Here is a 13,653-nt window from a genome sequence, read left to right on the forward strand (position 1 = left end):
CTCTTTAGTTTTGCTTTTCAATCAAGAAGCCATAAAATAAAAAAAGAGGTCAGAAACTGTAGGTTTATATGACCAATGACCCAAAATATAAAAGTATAGTAAGATAACTTTTTAATTCTAAACAAATCACTTACGTACTAAAGATACTAAATGAAATGTTCTTTTTTTTAACTCTCAAGACTGCAAAACTTTAGTATTTCTTTACGGGAATGTTTGTTGTTCTTGGCAGATAGCGAATAAATGTCATTTTTAGAGAGATAGTTTTTTTGTTTTGGTTTCACAGATGTACAAAAGAAGGTGCTCTGTATTTTCAATACAAATAAATATTTCTTCTTTTTTTTCCTTGTTGCATATCCTTGCATTGTTTTCTATCTTTAAATACAATGGAATAAAATGATGAACATTTTCTTGTGTACTAGTCACTTGCCCTCCACATTGCATTGTTCGACCAAATATAGCTCACACATTTAGACTTCAGACCATAGACTGTAAATTATAATAATTCGTTGTACTATCTATGCTCCAAGCCACACCTTGTTAAACCTTGAACCCAATTCTGCAGCAGCCCTCAAAGAAAAGCACACTACATGCATGGATTTATGTCATCTTGCTTTTCTTTATGCATGTCACACAAACAGCTCCAAGGTTCACCTGAGTTTACCTCGGGAGAAGGAGGTGGAGCTGTCTGAAAGAGAGGTAGACTTTTTCCACTGATATTGTACACTCACTTCTCTTCCTGAAAAGATTATGAAGCGGAGGAAATCTTTCATTTTTTGCAGTGCAGCTTGGTTGTTATTGCTTTGCCTGCCTTGTGTTTGTCTTTCTGACAAACATAAAACATGTAGGCACATGCATGACAGACTTCATGAGATTGATAAGAAGACTCACAGCACGAGGAAGTTCTGTGACCCTTCATTCAGCAACTGCACAGCAGGTGGAAATCAGGTAATGGAGATCAAGTTTCATACATTTCCCCCAAAAATGTCTTTAAGTGAGGCGATAACTGCACAGAAAACACATTCTATAAATTATTAACTGTTACTCTTAAAACTGGAAAGTCACTCATGTTGATGTGAGTGTATGAAGCTCCAGTTCTTTTACTGGAATAATAAGATGCTATGTCAGTGGAGAAAACGAGATAAAGTGGTTTATGGGTTTACCTTTAATTGTAGAAATTTCCAGGTACAAAACACCACATTGTACCTTCTTCATTGCTTTTGAAATGGAGGAAACATCAAGAACAACCACACCTTTCAGAAGACTACAGGACTAATTACAAGCAACAATGGCTTTATTCAAGAAGCGTAATGTGCATATACAGTCAGTTAACAAAAAACAATATAATAATCAAGTAAAAAAACAGATTCAATTATAAAATAACGTACAGTACATACATGAAAATACAAATGAAAAACAGTAATATTAATGAAATGAACCAATAAAGATGCATTCATAAATATGGAAACCATTATTTAGAGGGGAAAAGGTTTGATAATGATGCAGATGTTTGTTAATTTTTTTTATTGTTCATTAAAAGCATCAATTTTAGTAGAGACTTTAATTCTAGATTAAAAATATATTCAATTTATTAGTACTCATTTGTTTTGATTTGGAAGCGTTTGTGAAGTGGTGTTTTACATTTCATGTTGCACAACATTGTGGGTGGTAAAATACAATTCATTTCCTGAAAGGATGAATCCGATCCATACTGCATAAAACCCGAAAGTTAGTATCCATGTTGAAATGTCCAGTATACTGAGGTGGACCCAAAACATTATTACTGAGTGACAAAAGGGTACAGTCTACTGAAAAGTATACACTGTATACTGAACTGTGGCTATTTGGAAAGGGCCACACACTGCAGTGATCAGATACAGGTGATACTAATGTAATAGGTCAAACAATTAGAGAGGGGTTCACAATCACAAGGGTGTGAATACACAAAGCTAGACATGAAACATGGGGACCAAAAACTACAAAATAAAACAGGGAACCCCAAAAACTAAACTTGGGGAGTGAGAAACTAACTTTTAGCACCCTTTCGAAATCCTTTTTATGAAATAAAACACCATACGGTGCACTTCTGGTAGAAATTGTGATCCATTAAGGAAAACAATATGTCTACTGTATGTCAAGGACGCCCCTCTGGTGGAGAAGAGAGGAACTGCTGTCATGAGTCATGGATTTGGGGAAACATGATTAAATGAGGAAAAATAATGCAGTGCCATCAATGGTGCCATTTTGTCAGAGAAACACATGTATTGATGTAAATAACAAAATACTAAATAAAGTGCTCGTTTTGATTGCCTTATGAGGATCCTAATATCATCTGTTCTGTAACAGGTAACATACAATGTCCGACGTATTCCTCTTCGACTTTATTCATGTCCACGTTTTTTTGCAACATTAGAAATGTTGTGCTGGGGCTCTGAAGGTAAACTATACAAATATTTCATGATTGCAAAAACAATTCACCATGCAGACACCAAAATATGGAAGCTCATTGCATTCACCAAAGAAAAAACAATTCACACATTAGCTTGCAATTATGAGAAAAGAGCTCATAATAAAGAAAACTATTCTGGACCATCAAGCAAGTGACACAACTTAGTTTTCACAGGCATCCCTGAACGCACCACAGATGACCCCAAAAGAGAAGTTAAAAGATTTCATGGCAAAACAACTCAAACTTTCCAACAACATTTAATCGCGTTCACAGTCTGGGTCCGAAAAACAAGAATAATATCCGACTCCGTCCAGTTGTCGCCAAATTCAAACATTTTAAACAAAAAGAATTGGTTCAACGACTGGGCAGGCAGCTGAAAGGAACAGACTTTGGACTGAACTATCATTTCCCCAAAGAAATCATGGACAGGCGCAAGCAGCTTTTCCCCATCCGAAAACAAATGGTTAAAGAAGGGAAAAGGGCAGTATTCTCAGTGTACAAGCTTTAAATTGACGGACAATTATATTGCAATAAGGATATGACCCCCTGGCTATACTAGTTCCCTCCTGTCTCTTTGCCAAATACACACACTTTATCTCCCACAACATGCATACATCCTCACCAAACACACAATCTCTAACACACACATCCACCCAATCACATCTTTTTTTCCTTTCGCTTTAGACATACTCCAGGCATCGGCAGCTCCACTAATACTTACCGTCATAGTCTAACTAACATTATATATCTATTATACACCTGCACCCCCGTCTCGCACGGCTCAGTAGGCTTGGTGGTTTGATATTTGTCAGACTCAGTGTTTTTCTTTCTTTTTTTGCTACCTCAATTTTATTCTGTGAGTCTAAATGTGTTTATTTTCTGTTTTTTGTTCATGCTGCAGGCTGTCTCACTTACACTTACACACACACACATCCATAAGTCTCTCAATATGTCAACACTAAAGTTTGTCTCCTGGAATATCCATGGAATGGGCTCTCAGGCAAAAAAAAAAAAAAATTCAACCACCTTCCAAAACTCCTAACAGATATCTGCCTACTTCAAAAAACACACCGCTTGTCGTGTTTTTTACACCATAGGGAACACATAGTACTGGGACGATTGTAACATGCATGAATTGTTTATTTAGCCTGACTTGAAACCCACAATGCATCTCTGTTTTAAACAACACTGACCTCTAGTGGTCTCTATAACAAACTCTTACTACAGCTATTCAATTATTATCAAATAACAATAACACCACATCTCCCCTTTCTCGAGAACAAAGGGTAGACTGCCTTTGTCTTGACAGACCTTGGAGGATTATGTTGCTTCTTTGATGAAAGGTCTGTTCCTATAACTTCTTTAAGAAGGAGCTTGTTAACATGAGCACTTTCATAGGTTATTTTAATGTAACTTAGTATTACTTATTTCTTAAGCTTTGCTCTTTAGTGCTTATATAGATTATGCAATAAAGATTATCCTTATCCTTACACATTTTCTTGGAACATTTCTATCTTCATTTTTAGCTTTTTTACTTTCTTTGAATTCAGTTCAGTTTCAGTCTTTTTTTCTTCACAAGTTTAACCTTATAGGCTTCACTATAGCTCTCCCAGATCTACTTCCGAGAGGAGTCTCTGTTTGTAAGTCTTTTGGTACCACAGCAGGTGATGTTGTAGCTTACTTGTGTCCCTGACAACAGACATATACCTGGTCAGTTCGCAAAGTCTGAGCCCGACTATCTTTCCCTGAACCCTTTTATACACTAGACAGAGAATGTCTAACCAAATTATGCATTTGAGAATGTGCGGTTTCCTTCCTCCGATTGGGCAGCTTTCCAGATTATGCGCCTCCTGATGTTTGGTTCCGCTTCTCTCATTGGTGCATCATACTCCCGAATCCTTTCTCCAATCTGTAGGGGAAGACACTTCCTACATGTTTCTTATCACAACCTGACAACTCGTCAACTAACTAATTCTTTTTAGAGAAGACAATTTAGGTAATTAAGAATCAAGGCTCACTCAACCTATATAAAAGTGGGTGAGTGATTAACTGTTCAGGGCTTTAAACTAAACCTATGTTTGATTTGGTGAGTGATTCAGTTTAAAGGGCCACATCAAACACATGTTGGAATGTGCACTCACTTCTGCGAGCCCTCTTCACAGAATACCTTTAACCTCTGAACTAAAATCTCAAACAATTAGATTAAAACACTTAGAGTAAAACATGATATAATAACTGATATGATGTAAATGTAAACAAACATCATTCAAACTGTAGATATCAAACCATTCCTTTGGACTGGGTGATGAAATTTTATTGCAGTGAACACATTGATTATAAGCAGAAAAAGGCCTAATATTCTATCAGCCTGTAAATGCTTGTATAATGACATTAACATCCAGTAAATGCCTGTATGCCTATTATTCCTGTAAAATGACATAAACATACAATATTCAAAGATAAATATAAATAAATAGCCAACAACAGAAAGCAATGGTCTGGTCACGACAGCAGTGAAGGGTATATGTACTTCGTACTGTGTTGCTTAACACTCTCAAAGTACAGTCTCGTACCTGTTATTCTCCCTGATGGTAGCTTGTACTCCGGCTCAACAAACACCCTGAGCTCTCTGAAGCTCCTTCTAAAAATTGTTATGGAAGTATATCTCCAGTTATCGTTTTGGTTATTAGCAGGCTGACGTGTGCTAACAGGCCTAGCTAATGACGTGATGCAAGACTGCCTGTTTTGGTCTCCACTGTTTTCCAATTGTGTTTTAAGCATTGAACTAATATTTCTCTCGTATGCAATTTTAACGCCAAAAATTTTGCACTGGACCTTATCTTCATCATTTTGTCATCACACCAAAAGAGGTTAACAAAGGTTTCATAATAGGTCCATTCGTGAAGCCACCTTTTTCGGTGTTCCGAATCACTCCGATAGCCGTGGTCACCTTGAAATACTGGGGGGGGGGGGGGGGGGGGGGGAGGCTAATCGTGGACCTCTCCTTCCCACATGGTTCACACATCTCGAGCATTAACAGTGTCATCCCTTGTCCATATTACTCCATGCAATATGCTACTATAAACCATGCTATCACCCTAATCTGATTAGCAGGCCAAGGAGCTTGGCTCTCAAAGACAGACATCACCAGTGCATTCAAAGTGTTACCTCTTCATCCATCCTTCTTTGGGGTGTACTGGAAAGGGGTCTATTATTTCTCAGTGTGCCCAACATTCAGATGCAGAAGCAGACCAAAAATCTTCGACTCACTTTCAGAAGATCTGGATTGGATCCTAATGAACAACTACAGACTTCCTTAAGTCATGCATCTTCTCGATGATTTTCTAGTCGTCAACTCCACCAAAGTTTGCATTCACTACTCTCACAAGAGCTTTCACCTAACGAGGCGTGCCGCTCGCTAAAGAGAAAACCTTGGGGCCTTCAACTTTCTTCAAGTTCCTAGGAATCACTCTCGATTCAGTTTTATTCCAAGCATCACTGCCTAAAGAGAAAATACACCATATCTTTCTGCTCCTTTCCAAGGATGTTTTGAAGGATAGATGCACCAAATGTCAGCTACTAGCTCTTCTCGGCCACCTCAACTATGCTATCCGTGTCATACCTCAAGCAAAGACTTTTCTTTCCAGCCTCCTGACAAACGCTGCCGCTACTCCCTCTTTGCACGACAGAGTAGACATCGACAACGCATGTAAGATGGAAATGCGCATGTGGTTAAAGTTCTTGTCTTCCTGGAATGGTATTTCTTTTTCTATGGCAACTTCATTACCCAATCCAGGTCTTCACAGACGCAGCTCCTTCCACGGGTTACGGCAGTTACTACAGGGGGAGATGGTTCGCTTCCTCTTGGCCTTCGGAGATAAAATACCGAAACCAGGTCTCCTTCATCAGCACTTCACGAACTCTACCCCATCATCGTAGCTGCCATTCTTTGGGGCACGAATGGTCAAGAAAATCCATTCTCATACACTCGGATAACACAGCAGTCGTCGAAATCATCAAGGGTCGTTCACCTTCACTAGTCATAACGCCATTGTCATGCTCAGACTCACGCTTATCTCCACCGAACATCAGTTCATTATCAGGGCAGCCCACATTCCAGGTCATCACAACGCCATTGCTGACTCTCTGTCTCGTTTCTCTTTTCAGAAATTCAGACGCTTGGCCCCAGAATTGGATCCACATTCTCATCTTGTCCCATCGTTTTCAGCCACGATAATCAATTAACCCCACAGCTCTGAAGCAAATAAGAAAGACGAAGGAGACTCCAATGGTTGAAGTTGTTAACAATATTATCAAACTTTTCTTAATATTTCAGACTCTAAAAACTGTATCAGATGTGGAGAAAGTCTTGCAGATTTTGAATGGGGTAGAGGATTTTCTTTCTGAAGCTGCAGTTTTCTTCACAGCAATAACAGGTACACATATATAGCTATGCAATATGCATGTTTACCCAGAACAACACCGTTCTGTAGGTGTACTTCCAAAGTTTTCTTCATATTATAAATTACAAGAATGAAACATAACATGTTTAATTTATGACACAAATCCAAAAAATTCCTAGAACTGTGTTGAATTTATTAAAGAGCTTAAATAATGATGAAAGTCAGAGTGATCTATAGTCATATGTCTCATCCAGTGTCTCTGTTCTTGCCTTATTAGATTTGAAAAATCAGATCGATGTGAACACCAAGGACTTCACTGCTCTCTCGGAGGAAGAAAGAGTTTTCATGATGGAGGAGGCTGAGCGGATAGTGCAGCGCTTGAAGGAAAGAAGCTGCAGAGCTCACAGAGATGGAACTGACAGAGAGCAGATGCAGGCACACACGTGTAAGAGCTTTTTTGTTTACTGGTCAGACGCTTTTTTAAGGTAAGATCAAATATTCAAATGTATAGCTGGCGAAGAGCACAGTCACGGTTGGTCTGTTTAGTGTAAAAGAAAAAAGGCACACAAAAAAAAAACAGGGGAGGGGAAAAGTTACACAAACTGCAAGTTACAAAAGAGAAATCTACAAAATTGAAGATAGCATATAGTGTAAACAGTTAATAGAACGTGGTATGGGATTAAGTGGTGATTTTAAAGATGATGACCAGAAAAAAAAATCTCAACGGACAGACTGAAAAGTTCTTCACTTTCTAGTTTCTGGGATCCTCTGAGCACTCCATGCGACCCCTTGGGGGGGTCAGTATACCCGCTTTGAAAAAGACTGCTCTTCATCAGCACTCCTTTTGTCTATTCAGATTGCTTTGGTTAAACTGTTTTCTAATTTTACTTTTTTTGTAAGGTGACAACATGAACAGAATAAAAATAAAAATTGATAGTAATGGTCATCGATATAACCCCCTTTTATATCAATGTAACAGTTTAGACTGAGTCAACACTTCTCCCATGTATGTTCTCTTCAGTGTTGGACCTGATCAGGAGCAACATGTCACACCCTGTTGATGTGTTAAATCAGACTGCGGACACTCTGAAGGCCTCATGTTCTTCTCTGAGAGAGACCACTGAGCTGCTGTCAGATGCAGAGGGGAGAGTGAACAGGATAAAAGGACTAAATGTGAAGGGTTATACTCTCCTACAACATCTGGAGGTGATATCATAAAGCTCTGACGAAGTAGAGTCATAAGGGTGTTTTTGTACACAATTGTTTTATTTTTTGTTCATCATTTCTTATTCTATTCAGCATCTTGACACTCAGCTGCAGAAAGATCAAAATACACTCTGTCCTGTGGTGGACACAACTCGAGATCTGCTCAAGAACATTACAACCATCTTTTTAATGCTTGAGGAAATTAAGAAAGTAAGACGTCTTCTTTTACAACTGTGACTCTATCACAAAGCTTCGGAATGTACCAAAAAAAAACATGTTTCTTGTTTTGTAGGATTTTGATTTGAATCATTCAGCTCAAATGGATGGTGCCAAACTGGAACTCTTTAAGAAGTTAAATTACATTCACTTCTTGGGGAAGGTGAGTGTGGTTACAAAGGCTGAGAAACACGCAATGGAGCTCAGCAAAGAGGCAGCAGAGATTCAACAGTGAGTGTGCAGCAGGGGAGGTACAGGACAAAGATCAGTATAGTTTAAACCAGTGCTGAATAAATTGATACATGATGTTTTCACAGAATACTTTGTGATAAAACCAACATCACTGACCTGCTCGGAGTCATGCAAACAGAAGCTTATAACAACATCATCAATGTCTCAGAAAAGGCAGAAATGGAAGCACATCAATCCAAATCATCTACTGATCGAGTCTTACAGGTAACTCACTCGCAAACTCCTTACAGACTCCGTATTACCCTATTTTTCATCTTTCATGCTGTCAGTATGTGAAACCTATAAAGTAGCTTGGATGATTTGCGGCTCAATTATTTATCTTATCAGAAAAAAATACTAAATCAGCCTCTGCCTGAAATGCTGACCTGCTGTCCCTCTAAGGGCCTCCTCACCATGTCTCTGATTGGCCAGCTCTTAGGAAGCCTTCCTGCCAGAGGGCAGTCTTTTTTCTTTTTTTTAACTACAATTACAATTACAATACAATTGATGTATTGGAGCGGAAGGAACAAGCAAACAGAGTCATTGATACAGAATTACAATACTAGCCAGGGAGATTTTCAAATAAATAGGCCCTACATTAAAAATATAGCATAACTGAATGGTTTTAGCAGATTTCTTAGTTTTGGAATCATAGATGGTTTTGATGTACTGTTCTGTTTCCCCACCAAAAGCAATAAAAGAAAGTTTAAAGTAATTAAATTTAATCTTGTGAATATGAAATTTCCCTAAAATGATCGACAAATTAACTAACTTACTATTAATTCTGTTTTCAACCTTTGTTGTCATAGCAAACCATACATCTTTCTAAAACAAAGAAAAATCAGAGACAAGTTTATCAGTAATGTATCAGGATAGATCTTTCCAGAAAGTGGAGGTGACGGGACAATGCCAGAACAAGTGTACCATTGTTCCAGGACACATTTCAGAAAAAGAAAAGTTAACGCATACAGTATAAGCTCAAACCTAAGGAGATATTGTTTAGCAGGATATAATCTATGTATGATTTTGAAAGACACTTCTCTTACTTTATTTGTAAGGAGGTATTTGTAAGGAAGTTTTCCAGATGTTTCCCCAATTCAGGTTGTCAACAAAATTAGACCATTATGGAATAACATTAGGGGTACTGGGGACCTCTCTTTGGAATAAAGAGAGAATGTTAACATTATTATTCCCCGTTGTGGTAGCGAAACATATATCACCAACTGAGGTAAACTTTGGGTCCAAAGAAAGAGTTAAAATACCAGATGGGATGGCATCCATAACAATTGCGAACTCTTTTGGGGTGATTGGAATGCCAAAAGTGTGAAAGAATTCAGAATAATTCAGCAATGTTCCTTTATCATTTAGTAGTTGGGAAACTAGAATTATATTATTATTGAACCACGTTTTGTAAAATAAAGATTTATTCTTGAATTTAATAAACCGACTATTCCAGATGAAGCACCTATGTTTGTAGGTTATCGAACATGCTAAGAGCATTTGTCTGTGGAAATGAGATAAAATTAAGGACATTTTTTCGATTTTATAATCACAGGAGTAGATATTCAACCCCTCCAACCAGATGTAGGATTTTTTAGAAAATGCTTTATCCAACTTATTTTAAAAGTATTATTAAGGGTTGTAAAATCAAGAAAGTGTTAAAAAGTTCAAGTAAATTATCATTGGAATTACAGATCTTTTTGTTGACAAACAAGGGGATAGCTTTGATTAAGCTTTTTCTGTCTTATCACTAATTAAATTAAAGTTTACAGAGTATGTCTCCTCCAAATTTTTCATTATAGTTATCCCCAGAGAAGTATTCTTATCTTTGATTGGTATGTCACAAACCTGGGAGGTATCGCTTTCCTTAAGGGAAAAAAGTTCACACTTCTTCAGATTTAAGCAGAGCCCAGAAGCTGCGGAAAATAATTCTATTGTTTTGATAGCACTTGGCTGGCATTTTTTAAAAATGAAGTAGTATTGCCTGGATAACTTCTCTTTCTGCAATTGAAATGCCTTTTAAAGCATTATTTTTAATACGGTTACAAAGAAGTTGTGTACATAAGATGAATAGATATAGGCAGGGCAGCCCTGCCGGATGCCTCTATACAGCTCAAATCTCCTCGATGTCCCGTTTTTTAATCTGATAGAGCTATTGCCTTTGGAGTACAACGTTAACAGCTTTACAGAAAAAATCACCAAAACCAAATCTCTCAATAGTTAGAAATATAAAGTTATGTGTGTTCTGTGTCAAAGGCTTTATAGAAGTTCAAGAAAAAGAAATAAACTATCATCAGGACATAAAAATGAATAATCAATGAAATCTAAAACAAGCCGGATATTGTTTCAGACATGTCTTTACTCACGAATCCTGATTGGACCTCAACAATAATAGCACATAACACATTTTGTAATCGTTTTGCAATTATTGAGGCAAAGATTTTGGCCAGCCCAATCCCCAGACCATAATCCGATAGAAAACATGTTGGGTGACATCAAAAATGCAGTTTCTGAGGCAAAACCAATAAATGCAGAAGAATGTTGTCAAATCATTGTGGGCTGGAAAACCTGTCGACTCTATGCAACACAGATGTGAAGTAGTTCTCAGAAACCGTGGTTATACAACTAAATAAGAGTTCAGTGAATCACAGGAATGCTAAATCCTCAAGATGTTTTTAGTTTATCAAGTAAATAGTTCAGTTTGTAATGAAAAATTCAGATACTACTTTTTTTTTGAACAGCCCAATATTGATTTTTCTTCGTTCTTTGTAAAGTAATAAAAATGTTGATACATGTTTCTTCATGTGTTGATGTAGAATATAATGTGCAGTGTTTTATGGAAATAAAACTATTTTAAGGATTTAGAATTTTACTCACTTTTCTAAACACTGCTATTATTTTGACCACAACTCTAAATAGATAGATCTACAAAACACTTACAAGAAGATGAGCTTTTGTTATTTTTACAGCATGGGGGTTGTCTCTTGAAGATGGTATTGGACTGATGCAGAATACTGGTATCCCTAGAAAAAAAACAACAATCAAATGGGTATTTAAACATGGCAGCGTTGTGTTTGTCTTTTAATGCCTCTCTGTCGTACCTGCAGTCTGTTGGACTGCAGTGTTTAGCTCCACCTTTTAGGTTTGGATCAATATACTTGACACCCCAACAGAAGGGTACCAAAAACTCACATCTTCAACAACACAACCACTTACAAACTTTGTTTTCATCCTTCTTGTGGACTATTTCTTCGTTGTATTGTTTTTACTGTTTTGCTTTGCTGTTATTCTTTGTTAAGCGTCTTTGAGTACTTAGGAAAGTGCTACAAGGCTAGCGCATTATTTGTGTTAATATTAAGATACGATGAGATGCAATACAATACATTTTATTATAGCCTTGGGGAAATTTGGACTCAAGGGCTGCAACCATTCAAGGCAAGGCAAGGCAAGGCAAGGCAAGTTTATTCATGTAGCACATTTCAACAACAAGGCAATTCAAAGTGCTTTACACAAGACATCAGAAGCATCATGGCAGAGGAAAGAAAAGATACATAAAAAAAATAAAAAATACTGAAATTATTGAATACTTAAAATTTGTAGTAATAATAATTCAAATAAAATTAATTTAAGGAGGAATATAAAAGGATTTAAAAGTTATAGTGCAGAGTAAAAGATTAAAACATTTATTAAAACATTTTAGTTAAAGGCAGCTGTAAACAAGTGGGTCTTTAACCTTGATTTAAAAGAGCTGAGATATTCAGCTGACCTGCAGTTTTCTGATATACGGAGCATAGAAACTAAAGGCTGCTTCTCCATGTTTAGTTCTGACTCTGGGGACAGAGAGCAGACCTGTACCAGACGACCTGAGTGGTCTGAGCGGTTCGTAGTTAATCAGCAGGTCACTTATGTATTTAGGCCCTGAACCATTGCACTTTATACACCAGCAGCAGGATTTTAAAATCGATCCTCTGAGAGAGTGGCAGCCAGTGTAAAGACCTCAGAACTGGACTGATGTGATCCATTTTCTTGGTTTTGGTGAGGACTCTAGCAGCAGCGTTCTGGATCAGCTGCAGTTGTCTGACTGATGTTTTAGGCAGACCTGTAAAGACACTGTTACAGTAATCAAGACGACTGAAGATAAAAGCATGGACAAGTTTTTCCAGGTCCTGCTGGGACATAAGTCCTCTAATTCTTGAAATGTTCTTGTGGTGATAGTAGGCTGATTTTGTAATTGTGTTGATGTGGCTTTTAAAATTGAGTCCATCACTACGCCCAGGTTTCTTGCCTGGTCTGTAGTTTTGAGTTTAACTGACTCTAGCTGTGTGCTGACTCTTTGTCGCTCTTCCTTTGCTCCAAAAACAACAACCTCGGTTTTGTCTTTGTTCAGCTGGACATAGTTTTTGCACATCCACTCATTGATTTGCTTTATGCATGTACCCAGTGTTTTGATAGGACTATGATCTCCTGGCGACATTGTAATATATATTTGTGTCGTCTGCGTAGTTATGATAACTAATTTTATTGTTTTTTATAATCTGAGCTGGAAGCATGTAGACGTTAAACAAAAGAGGCCCCAGGATGGAACCTTGGGGAACTCCACAAGTATTTTTTGTTTGCTCAGATTTGAAGTTACCTATAGACATGAAGAAGTCCCTGTTCTTTAGATAGGACTCAAACCAGTTTAGTGCTGTCCCAGACACTCCAACCAAGTTTTCCAGTCGGTCGAGTAATATATTGTGGTCAACTGTGTCGAACGCGGCACTGAGATCAAGTAAAACTAAGACTGTGGTTCTGCCACTGTCTGTGTTTAAACGGATGTCATTAAACACCTTGACCAGAGCTGTCTCAGTGCTGTGATTTTGTCTAAAACCTGACTGGAAGACATCGAAACAGTTGCTCAATGTCAAAAAGTTGTTTAACTGTTGAAAAACAGAAGATTTGATATTGGCCTGTAGTTGTTTATTACTGACTTGTCTAGATTGTTCTTTTTTAATAGTGGCTTGATGACTGCTGTTTTTAGTGCCTGTGGGGAGACACCTGAGGAAAGAGACATGTTTACAATCTGCAATAGATCTGTGGCCATGACGTGAGAAACTTTTTTGGAAAAACCTGTTTGCAGGATTTCAGCTGTTTCCAATTTCCTTGTAGGGA

At 37.6% G+C, this 13,653-nt stretch overlaps 2 long non-coding RNA genes across 2 annotated transcripts; both read left to right on the forward strand.

Annotated features, from left to right (window-relative positions):
- The first annotated feature begins 797 nt into the window (after positions 1–797).
- On the forward strand, positions 798–7,203 carry LOC306828755. Its single transcript, XR_013779778.1, has 3 exons — positions 798–945; positions 6,783–6,882; positions 7,127–7,203. It is a non-coding gene; the product is annotated as an uncharacterized lncRNA (long non-coding RNA).
- An 815-nt stretch (positions 7,204–8,018) lies between these two features.
- LOC306828429 lies at positions 8,019–8,716 on the forward strand. Its single transcript, XR_013779742.1, has 4 exons — positions 8,019–8,055; positions 8,149–8,265; positions 8,348–8,502; positions 8,589–8,716. It is a non-coding gene; the product is annotated as an uncharacterized lncRNA (long non-coding RNA).
- Positions 8,717–13,653: the final 4,937 nt, after the last annotated feature.

The sequence above is a fragment of the Symphodus melops genome (genome assembly GCF_947650265.1).
Source record: "Symphodus melops genome assembly, chromosome: 8".
Taxonomy (NCBI): domain Eukaryota; kingdom Metazoa; phylum Chordata; class Actinopteri; order Labriformes; family Labridae; genus Symphodus; species Symphodus melops.